General features: G+C 50.9%; 1 long non-coding RNA gene across 1 annotated transcript; it reads left to right on the top strand.

Moving 5' to 3' along the window:
* Positions 1-2,715: 2,715 nt before the first annotated feature.
* On the top strand, positions 2,716-5,734 carry LOC115523865. The gene is made up of 3 exons (XR_003971864.1): positions 2,716-2,773; positions 3,850-4,030; positions 5,304-5,734. It is a non-coding gene; the product is annotated as an uncharacterized LOC115523865 (long non-coding RNA).
* Positions 5,735-11,231: the final 5,497 nt, after the last annotated feature.

Below are 11,231 nucleotides of genomic sequence, written 5' to 3'. Positions count from 1 at the left end.
GATCCTCAGGAAGTGGGGAAGATCCCTGATGCCCTTCGCTCATGATCTACCTTATACAATGGTCTCCCACCACCACGTCTGTCCAATCTGAGCACAGAATACCTCCAGCCGTCAGACGCTCACCGCCCAGGACCTCGGCTATTCCTTGGGGGTTGGCTCAGCTTTTAGAAAGTTCTTTCTTAGTGTAGTCAAAATCTACCCTCTAAGTGTTCACCTTGGGGCTCTTTGGGGTCAGACAAGGTCCAATCCCCCCTTTCCTGGAACTGCTCTGCGCTTCGGGAGGTAGATCTCTTGATCGGGGTTGAACTGCTTCGGCCTCTTCAGCTGGCTCTCCTACAACCTGGTTTTGACCCCTTTCACCGGCTCTCCAAGCCCCATTCCCTTTTCTAGAAGTGTGGCTCCCAGGTGTGAACTGAGTAGCTGGAGAGAGGGGGCTGAGAGTCCCTTGCATCCTCTGAGAGGCAGGAGGGCCCTTCTATCAAATGAGAAGTGGGGTTCCCATCTCCTGGCCTCAGGCTGGCGAGCACCCCACTCTGTTAGCCACAAGGTCCCTGGAATGGGTGCTCCTGGGGCTCTGAGTAGATGGCTCCGTTGCTGGCTAAGAGCTTACGCTCTCCCTGTTCTGCATTTCCCCTCGTGTGGAAAACGGAAATACTAAACCAGGTTAATAACATTTTACTAACAACAAGAAGCCCTCGTTATGAGTATAGTGCCTTGGGCGCTTTTACAGGCATCTTACACTCTCCAGAGTAGAGCAACCGAAGAGCTGGGTTCCTGTCCCATGGTACAGCTGAGGAAACTGAGGCTCAGGGGAGTGAGATGACGTGACCATGGCCCTGGGTAGATGGCAACACTACCCAGGAATAGAACCGGGGTTTTTTGAGGCCAAATCAAATGTTTTTCCCGTGTCCTCAAACAGCTCTCTTGCGTGCAGGGGAGATAAGACTTTCTCCTAATGAAACAACCAAAGATTTGAATCCTGTGTTTGTTCTCTGGCACACCGGGGACAAATGTGAGGCCTCGGGTCATGCCCTTCGTCCCCTTCATGCAGCACTGTTGAGTCCATGAAGCAGAGGCCAAAGGAAAGGGCTGAGTCTAGTGGTCCCCTCTTTGCTGCAATGTCCTGGCCCGGAGACCAGAGCCAGACATGCCCGCCCAGCTGGGGCCTGGTTTGAGCCTCCCCAGGATGGTGGCAGGTGTCTGCTCTGTCACTCTCCTCAGTGCCTGGAAGTCCAAGGCCATGAAGACTGGCTGCCTTCCCGGAAAACACAGGTCACTGTCTGGTCGGCCTGTCCTTGAGCCCAGGCCTAGCTCTGTCCCATGGCAGGATATGGACGGGGAGCGGCGAACTGTCCTCCTCCTCTCTCCTGGGTAGGACAGCAGGCTCCCAGACCTGGGAAAACCTCCAGGTGAGAACCTCTGTTCTGTAGGAGAGGCGTCAGCTCTAAGCCAGGCCTCCGGGGTCGTCACAGGGACCGGAGATCCCAAGGGCCGTGTGTCCAGTGACGTTCCGGGTGGGAGGCCAGCCTCTGGAGAGCTCAAAGGAAGGACTGTGTTTTTAGGGAAGAAGACAGGGCAAGAGTCACCTCCCTCTCCTTGATGAGCGAGTGGCTCCAAAATGGCCTCTCTCCAATCTGTCTCTGCCAGGACAGGACACACAGGGTCAACAGGGCTGACGTCAGTCCCTGTCGCCCCCACTCCTCACCATCTGAGCTGCCTGGTCTCAGCACAGCTTGTGTGTGGTTGAGATAGCACGGGGAGGAGACTTCCCGAATCCTAGATTTGACCACAGTGAGCAGAAAGCCTTTTTTTCTCCTGGAGAACGGTGGGGTCAGCCTGCTGGTGGACGGGAAGGCTGACCCTGAGATATGTGGGGTTTGAAGAAGCAGGATGATCTCACAGGAGGGGGTTGGGTTTAATCAGGCTCCCACTGGGCCCTGAGGCCCTTGTGACAAAGAAAAGAGCCAGTCTTGTTCTCGAGATGGGGTCATGTTTGTGCGAGGCCCGGAGACGGAGGGGGTGGGCGGTGGGCAAGAAGGTGGCCGTTTCCCCCTCTTTGCTGGCGTCGAATGTGGTGTACTGAAAAGAAAACCTGTGGGAGGTAGGCTGAAAAGACCTGGTGTCGAGTCCCAGCTCTGCCACAGACTGACCGCCAGAGGTGGACTCCATGTTCTTATCTGTGAAAGGGGGTGTTGAAAAATGTGCTCCCTGAAAGGTTACCAAGCTGTGAGCCCTGGATGTGAGAGGGTGTATTCAGTTGTGATGCGTTAGCGGCCAGGACCGATGTCACCAACAAGCTTGGTGGTGGTGGCTCACCCCTGGGGGGGGGAGGGGGAGGAGGGGCAGCCCAGTGGGATTTTGCATCATTCCTTCCCCACTAGGAGGAGCACTTGGCACTTGCAGAGGCTGGATTTTCTGCGTGGCAGGATGAGAGGTGGAGTGGAACCCGCTGCCCTGCTCCCACCTCCCCCTCCCCCCCCACCTCCTCCCGTCCCTCTCCCCCCTCTCCCCCCTCTCCCAGGCTTCCCTCAGGGCAAACATCCCAGCAGGACCTTCCATCTCCCTCTGACCGCCCTCCCTCGGCCTTGGCAGCCTTTCAGAGACCGAGGAGGAGGCCAGGCTGCCAGGAAGGGTGGGGCTGCCTGGCAAGGCCCAGCCGCAGTGTGACCCCGCCAGTCCCGGAAACGCTCCAAACCTTGGACCTCAGCGGACATCCGGCGACTCAGCGGCAGGGCCTGTCAGGGGGACGGAGCGCGTGTGGGATTCCTCTGAGGTCAGGTTTGCTGGAGACTTCTAAGAGGAGAAAGGAAGAGCCGTATTTTAGCCAATTCTGGAGTCAGAGGGCTCTGGGATGTGTTCACAGTGTGAACAGAAGTACTGGGACGGCCTCCAAAAAGGCTTCTCGCAGGGTTGTGCATGTATCCTAGATTTCTTTTTTTTTTTATTAATTTTTTTTTAATGTTTAGTTATTTATTTTGAGAGACAGAGACAGAGCATGAGCAGGGAAGGAGCAGAGAGAGAGACACAGAATCCGAAACAGGCTCCAGGCTCCGAGCTATCAGCACAGAGCCCGACGCGGGGCTCGAACTCACAAACCGTGAGATCATGACCTGAGCCGACGCCGGACGCTCAACCGACTGAGCCACCCAGGCGCCCCCTAGATTTCTTAATTAAAAAAAAAAAAACATAAGTCAATAGTGCTTTCTGAAGAGTGCTCGCCACGTACTAGGCGCTTGCTAAACCTGTTACCCACATGAATCCTTCAACAACTCGATGAGACGAGAGTATTGTTATGCCCAATTTATAAATGAAGACACCAAGGGTCAGGGGCAAGTGTCATCTGCTCAAGGTCACAGAAATACTAATTGCTGGAGTCTGGATTGAAACCCAGGCGGGGCTGGCTGATTTCAGACCCCAGGTTCTTCACTTTCTTAGAAGGCAGAAACCACAGTCTCCTTGTCTCTATAGAATGCCTGGTACCTGGAAGACATTCAGTAAAGATAGGCTGATCAGGGCCTGATGTATTTTGGAGGGTCTGATTCTGTCCCATTATAGACTGATGAAATAACGTAAAATATGGGAAAGTACTTAGCTCAGAGGCAGGTGTGCGTGTAGTAGGTCCACATAAATCCGAAGGTGAGGCCCGGCTTTCCTCCTTTCTACGTGATGTATCTGTGCTTGTGAATAGTATTTTCAAAGAACACAGCACCCCCTGGGGTCCCTGCCCCGGCAAGGCTGTGAAATGACCCTGTTATATCCCCTTGGCCAGAGGGAGTAAAGGGCCATGCTGGTGGGGTGGGGGAGGGAAGGATGAGTCTGTGACTCTCTTCTGCGTCCCGCATGCCGCAGGTTTGGGAGAAAAGACACTCGCTCTGTTTGCTGACGTCTCTAAGAGAGCCCTCCTCTTCCAGCTCCACAGAGACGGTGTGGACCCGGAAGCCTGGACCACTCAGAGCCCCGAGAGGCTGAGTCACACCCACATGTGTGAGAAACACCGACAGTGTCACAGCATCGAAGGATGCTGGAGCAGGTGTGGTCTTGTTGGAAGGAAAAGGGTCTGCGGTGGGACAGCTGGGCCAACCCCGGGGTCCCCTGGTTCCCATGCACACCCACGGGGCACTTGGCCTGCCTCCTTATTTCCAGGCAACTGCACACCTGCTTCTCCCTCTGGGAGCCTCCCGGCCCGCCTGCCTTCTTGGCTTTCGTTAAAGTGGTTGAGGTAGAACTGTCCCATAATTCCGTGTGTTTAACCCTCTCTGGGCTGGGTCTCAACAGACCCGCACTGACATGAAATTGGTCACAGTCCAGGCAGAAAATGTAACCCATTCCAGAAATCTCCGCGGTTATGGTTATGAAGGCACTGGAGGAGATGAGAGGGCAGACAAGGGTGAAAGGCAGTCTTGAGAGTAGCAACCACTGGAAAATGCTACCATTCTTGGGTGGAAAGTCACAGAGAGGAGATGATGTTTCCAGAACCGGAGAGACTGGAATCCTGGTGGAGGTTTCCTGGCAGGAACTGGGACCGCAGAGGTGACCTGCCAGGGTAGAACGACTCTGGTTTCTACCCTCCTGGCTGTGGCTGTTGGGACCTTGGCAAATGTGGCCTGCAGGGATCAGCCTCTTATGGGAGGGAGCAGGGTGCAGGAGGGGAGGACCCGGATCTGAGGGCAAACAAGCAAACGACCTGCCTAATCTCCAGCTAGTCAGACCTTTGAAAGAGACTGCATCCCTCCAAGGGGCGATCGAGAGGGTTGGCCCTAAACTTGCCTCTGGAAATTGTCCCAGATCCTCTATTGGTTACTGCAATTAGTGGTAATGCCTAAGCATTATCCCTGCTGGGACTGAGGCAGAGAAAGAACCATTTTTTCAAGCAGATCTGCTTCTTGGGTATTTTTTGAAGGCTATGGGAACCTCTGGTTCTTGACCAAGCACCAGGTTTGACGATAAAATCAGTCTCGAGGGACGGAAAGATCTATGGCAGACACTCGGGCAGACATACATGCATGTTAGGAGGGACACTGGACTCAGGGTCAGGAGACCTGAGGATATGTCTTGGCTCAGACAAGTTGCTTACCATCTTTGAGCTTCAGGCTGCACATCTTTCAAATGGGGACTCTGTGTTTGCCAGGGTTCTGTAGAAGTAAGCAACAGAATGCACGCAAGGGGGGTTGTAGACGACAGAATGTTCAGACAAAGTCTTGTGCCTGGGAATGTACACGATCACAAGATGTTGCTCAGCTCTGTTTCGGGGTCGATGTATCCCTTTGGAGTGGACACCTATAACCCTTGTCTTGTAACCACAGAATCGAAAACAGCTGGATTCCAGGCAGCTTGTCCAAACCTTCTCCTGAAGGAGGAACCTGTTCTCCAAAGTTCTCAAAGATGATCCTTCCCACCCTCCCTTCCACAAATATTTGGAGCACCCACGCTTTGTCAGGCACTGCGCTGATCCTGGGGCAGTAATGGAGACAGATATGGGCCTCGTCCTCACCGAGCTGACAGTCTAGCACTTGAAAGTCTCTGCAATTTCTGTTGAATACCTCCAGTAACAGGATGCTCGCCACCTTACAGGACGGCCTCTTTTTTTTTTTTTTTTTCCCCCCGGTCAGTTTTTCCTTATTTAAACTGTAATGCTTGTTCTGACCTCTGGGGCTATACAAAACAAGTCTAACCCCATTTCCTATGTCAGTGCCCTTAGAACGTGGAAAAATAAACATGGTACGCTCAGAAAACATTCTCACTCTCCAGTTTCCACTCGTGAAAGGGAAGCTGATTCTCTGTGACGTTAAATTCCCCCAGGCCATGAGGTCAGAGCCAGGGTGGTCTGTCTACACTCTGGGTGCTCCGGCTCTGCTCCCAGGCCACCGGGGGCAGAGGGAAACTGTGTGGCGGAGACCCGTGAAGGGATGTGGGGCAGAGGTTTGGAGGTGGCCGAGGAGGCGGGCCCGAGTGAAGCGCGGGGGTCTGTCACTCTGGTGTGTGTGTGTGTGGGGGGGGTGTATGGGAGGCACTCTCTGGCCGTCTGCCCAGGACAAGCCACAAGCCTGAGCTCCCGGGTTTCTGCTCTGATTCACAGCTTCCTCTCTTCCCAGAGGAATCTCCTTTATAGCTCTCAAGGCCTGACCCCAGCGTCCCCGCGAATGTCGTCTGACTGCTGCACGGAGTGCAGCCGCAGCTCCTGTGCCGGGTGCCAGCTGGACGTGCTTGGCGGCTGGGGCCCTGGGAGCCACCTCTTGGGATGTCAGAGGGGAGCTGCAGCCGCCCTTCCGTCAGCAGGAAGCCCAGCCACAAACACTTGGACAGGAAGCGCAGGCGCTGGCCAGCTGAGCAAGCTCTGGTTTCTCCCGTGTCTGAGGGCCTGGCCCAGTGTAGAGGAAGACCAGCCAGGTGCTGTGGCCTGCAGTGACAGGGCTGGGATGTGGGTTCTGGGCGTGAGCGGAAAAGCACCGCTGAGGCTGGACCAGAGGAGGCGCTTCCTGGCGGAGGGTGAGGGAGCAGGGAACACGGCGTCTAGCAGACCTCGGCCAGCTGGCTGGGGACACGCAAAGACCCCTTTGTGATGGTTCCAGACAAAATGTGTTCGCTTGGGCCCAGACCTCCGGCATAAGCCCAGGCCGGCTCCAACCTCCAGGCCGCCTCCGCCTCTGTGAAAACACACTGCAGTCCCCTGGGGTGGGATGTCCACACGTTCCCAGCTTGAAGAATGACTCCTCTCAGGGGAAGCCTCTTTCGTAACCTACCGGGTTGTATTGTGAGTGAATTAATACAAAATAGAGCGTGCTGAGCTGGGGACAAAGGCAATTTTGCATTCCGGTTGACGTTGTTGCTTCTAAGTGCTACGCGTGATTATCCTCAGGGCAGTCTGTGTGTGCAGACCATGTGTGTGCCCCAAGGACCCCCAGGATTTACAGAGCACTTCAAATTTTCACAAGTCGCTAGGGTATTTTTTTTCCCCCACTTTTGCTTCTCACGACCTGATACGTCAGTAAGAGATGCCTGGTATCTGGGGACCAGGAGGTAGGCAGATTGGCTCAAGGTCACACGGCTCAGTCATGGCAGATCCAGGGCCACCGCCATGACTTGTCTTGCTCTAAAAAGATAACTTAGATGATTATTACTTTCCAAGTGCCCGAACCACTCCTACCGTACCCTGGACTGCGTGCTTTCAAGCTCCCGCCCTCGGAGTCTGTAGCTAATAGCCCGTTGTTTGAAGCACATTTTGAAAACCTTCTGGGTGAATCCTGCCTGTGGCTTTATTCCCTCCCCCTGCCATGCCCACGGGTTTTTATTGGTGGCATTTCAATAATCTAGATTTTATCATAGTCTATGACCTCTATGGTTCTGACTCTAGACCAAGGGTTAGCAACTTTTTCTGTAAAGGGATAGACAGTAAATATTTTAAGTTACGGGCCACTTGGTCTCTGTAGCAATTGCCCAACTCTGCCACTGTGGTACAAAAGCAGCCATAGACAGTGTGTAAACAAATGGCGTGGCTGTGTTCCAATAAAGCTTTATTCACAAAAACCGGCAGTGAGCTAGGTTTTGCACCCAGGCTGTAGTTCACGGATCTCTGCTTTTGAACTCCCTGAAGACAGAGACTCTTGTTCTTACACAACTACAAGCACTCTCCCTACTCCTGGCACCAGTGTTGGCTTGACTGTGTTTATACCTTGAGCTTGACGGAGTTCATTGTTAGTTAATTCAATGAGTGGAATGTCTGAAGGAGTTTGCAAATGAAGCCATTCTAGAACCGGTTAGGTTTTGATTCTGATCCTCAGCTGGAAGCTATACAATATGGTTGAGTATAATCTCATTGAGGAGAGTTGGTAGGCCTGATTTGAACACCAATTCTGCTACTTCTTAGCCCTGAAAGCTTGGGCACGTAACTTGTGCTGAAGAAATGGTGGCCATTGCTACCTGGAGGGACATGGTGTTCCTGCTGAATGCTCTCTGTGCTCGGGGTCAGGTTCCAGATGGGGCCTCAGTATTGTCTACTGTCTGACACACAGAGAGGATATCGTGAGAATAAATGGAAAGATATCCTTTAGCCAGGAAAAGGTAGGGTTATGTAAACCCAGGCAGTTTTGCAGAGGTGTCCCTTATGTGGCATCCCAAAGTCACTATCTACAACAGAACTCGTCTCCACCATCCACCTCCCAAGCTACGCTTTCCTCTCCGTCTCCACAGATGCCAAGGTGGACACCTGAAGGTCATCTGCATCTGGCTGGCTCCCTCCTACCCCAAGACCAGTGTGCACCAAAGCAGTCACCTTCCCCTCTTCTGCATGCCCTTGCCTGTTCAGGGTCTATCACCTGTGTTATAGCTGCTTCCGGTGGCTCCCTACCTCATCTGTGTAACCACTTTGCTGTTAGATTTACGTTTCAAAATACAAATCTGGCTTCTGAAATCTTCAATGGTCCCCCACTGCTGGTAGGCCAAAGTCCACTGATCTCCTTTGGTCTTTCCAGCCTCATCTCCCAGCATTCTTTGCCACGTGTTCTAGCCTCTTGGGTGGACCTCACTATGGACAGTCTCATCTGTTGCATTTTTTTTTTTTTTTTATGTTGTTACCTGCTCCATTCTGCTCACACCCCAGCACTCCGATTCTGTCCAGGATATCACAAATCAATCACTAAATAGTATCCTGTGGCCTCAGAGTTTTTAAACACATTTTTTAAAGGCTTGTCACTCAGTTCTAGTTTGGAACTTAGCTCTGGGAAAATCTGTACCATTGGCATATTTAATTTTTTTTTTTCAGCTGAAATCAGGGAACTTACATATCAGACAATTTCTGTCTAGAAATATCCAGACATTGTGTTTATGGGTCAACTCGGTAACAGCAAACATGAGGCTTCCAGTCCTGCAGAATAGTGTTGTGAGCAGTAAGGATGCCATTTGATTAAATTCTCCTTCCAGAATTCCTCTAGTGTTACAGAACAGAGGGCTCCTTCCAGCAGCTGGAACCTCCAGCAAAACCTGTCCCCGAGTGACCACTCATGAATCCGACATGACCGGCAGCTGATACATGGCCTCCTTACAACTTCAAAGCCTGGTGAGTCTGGAATGAAGAATGAGGCTTCCAGGCCAGGGAATTGGAAGGGCGAAAAAAAATCACATGGGTGTTGTCCTTGCCATCCTGCTGATGGGTAACTGTAACTCATCCTTGTCCTTGGGAAGGGTCCAAGTGCAAACACCAGGGCCAGGCTGTATTGGTTTTCTTCCCACTCTACTCGCCCCTCTCCTCTCCACCTTAGTCTAACCTGCTACCCACTCAGGGCTTATTGAAATCCTTTCTTCTGAGCATAGGGAACTAGCACATGGGGCCCCATACAGTGTTGATGGAACCTTAATCCTCACCGGTTTGCATACCAGAATTAAATACTCTGCTGTCTTGTCCAAAGCTACAGAGACTGTTTTGTTTTGTTTTGTTTTGTTTTGTTTTGTTTTGCAGAGCATTGTATAAAGGCTCAGTTCTTCTCAGACATCAGTAGGGCTGAAAACTTGGGCAAATGCAAAGAAATGATTTTTTTCAAAAATAAGAAAGACATTTGTTTTTGCTTAAAATCTGCTATTACTAACCTCTCTGATGTAAAATTCCTGTTGGGTTTAGAAACAGTGAAGTATAAGGGACAGAGAATGAGATGGAAGATTTTCCCTTAATCTGGAAAGGAAATTAGCTCCTCGTTATCTTACAAAATGCTTCTTTTTGATGCTATCTCACCTGTACCCTAGGGCCGTTAGGAAAAACTATTGCCGTGTTGGATTTCTACAATGCTTTGAATTGTAAGTAAGAAAGCACTGTGAGAGGCATAGCTTAATTTTAGAAACTTGAAATACTGAAACCTCAATTTATTACACAAACAAAAGAATGCATTTTGGCAGTGTAGACTAATCTGCAGCATTGAAAAGATGAACATCACGCAGCATTGAGAATGTGATTCGATTTACTGAGGTTTAGCCTAGCATTTCACGTAAACCTTCCATGGCATAAATCAGTTAAGGATTTTTTCATATTGTATTGATTAGGATTAGGTTTGGGTTTAAACAAGGTATAAGTTTGGTTCTTTCGTGTAAAAGTCCAGGTGGGTGGTATGGGGCTGAATCACCTCCCTAGTATATCGGACACCCAGACTTGTCCCTTCATTCATTTATTTAATCAGTCAGTCAGCAAATATTTATCCAGCATCAATTAGGCACTGGCAGTACAGCAGCGGGGGAAATATGGGGAGACACAAAAATCTCTGCCATCATGAGGTTTGCATTTTGATCCGCTGTGCATGGCCTTGAACTCAGGGCCCGAGATGGCAATATCTCTGCATTCTGGGCAGCAGGATGGAAGAAGGAATAAAGGAGAAGGAGGAAAGAATGCACCTATGTAATTTCTTTTTAAGTTAATTTATTTATTTTGAGAGAGGAAGCACAAATGGGGAAGGGGCAGGCAGAGAGGGAGAGAGAGAGAGAGAGAGAGAGAATCCCAAGCAGGCTCCACCAGCGCTGAGCCCAATGTGGGGCTTGAACTCACAAACCACGAGATCCTGACCTAAGCCAAAGTTAGACGCTAAACAGATTGAGCCACCCAAGCACCCTGCACCTATGTAATTTCTTAAGAAAGCTCTTGGAAGCCAGATGATTCTTTCCCATTCATTCTATGTGGTGATTGGTCATGTGGCCCCACCTAGCTGCAAGGGAAACTGGGGAATATAGTTTTCTTCTTCCTCTCCTCCTCTTCCTCCTCCCCCCCCCTCCTTCTTCCTCTTCTTCTTCCTCTCCTTCTTCTTCAGGTGGGAATGTAGTCTTTGTTTCCAGTGACCCCCACGAGCCAGCTGAAAATCTATTATTAAGGAAGAAGAGAGAATGAATAATGGTGGGGGGCAGGGGACTACTGGTATCATCCACAAATAAAACTTGTAATTAAAAAATAATAATACATTTTATTTAATATAGAAAATCCAAAACATTATTTCAACAAACAACCAATAGAACAATTATTTCACATTCTTTCATTACTCAGTCTATAAAATCCAGTGTCTATTTCCCACTTACATCACTTCCATTCTCTCGCTCGTTCACGCACACCGTATCTGAGTTCCGATCAGTCATAAGGCAAGTGACCCACAGCCACACCAGACTGTGCGACCTCGGAGCCTGGCAACTTGAAGTGTGCCTCACAGGCCAGCAGCACGGGCAGCACTGGGGAGCTGGTTGGAAATGGTGACTCTGGGCCCCACCCC

The sequence above is a fragment of the Lynx canadensis genome, chromosome C2 (assembly GCF_007474595.2).
Source record: "Lynx canadensis isolate LIC74 chromosome C2, mLynCan4.pri.v2, whole genome shotgun sequence".
Lineage (NCBI taxonomy): Eukaryota > Metazoa > Chordata > Mammalia > Carnivora > Felidae > Lynx > Lynx canadensis.
The sequence above is the reverse complement of the archived record's forward strand: the minus strand, read 5'-3'. Positions and strand labels throughout refer to the sequence as shown.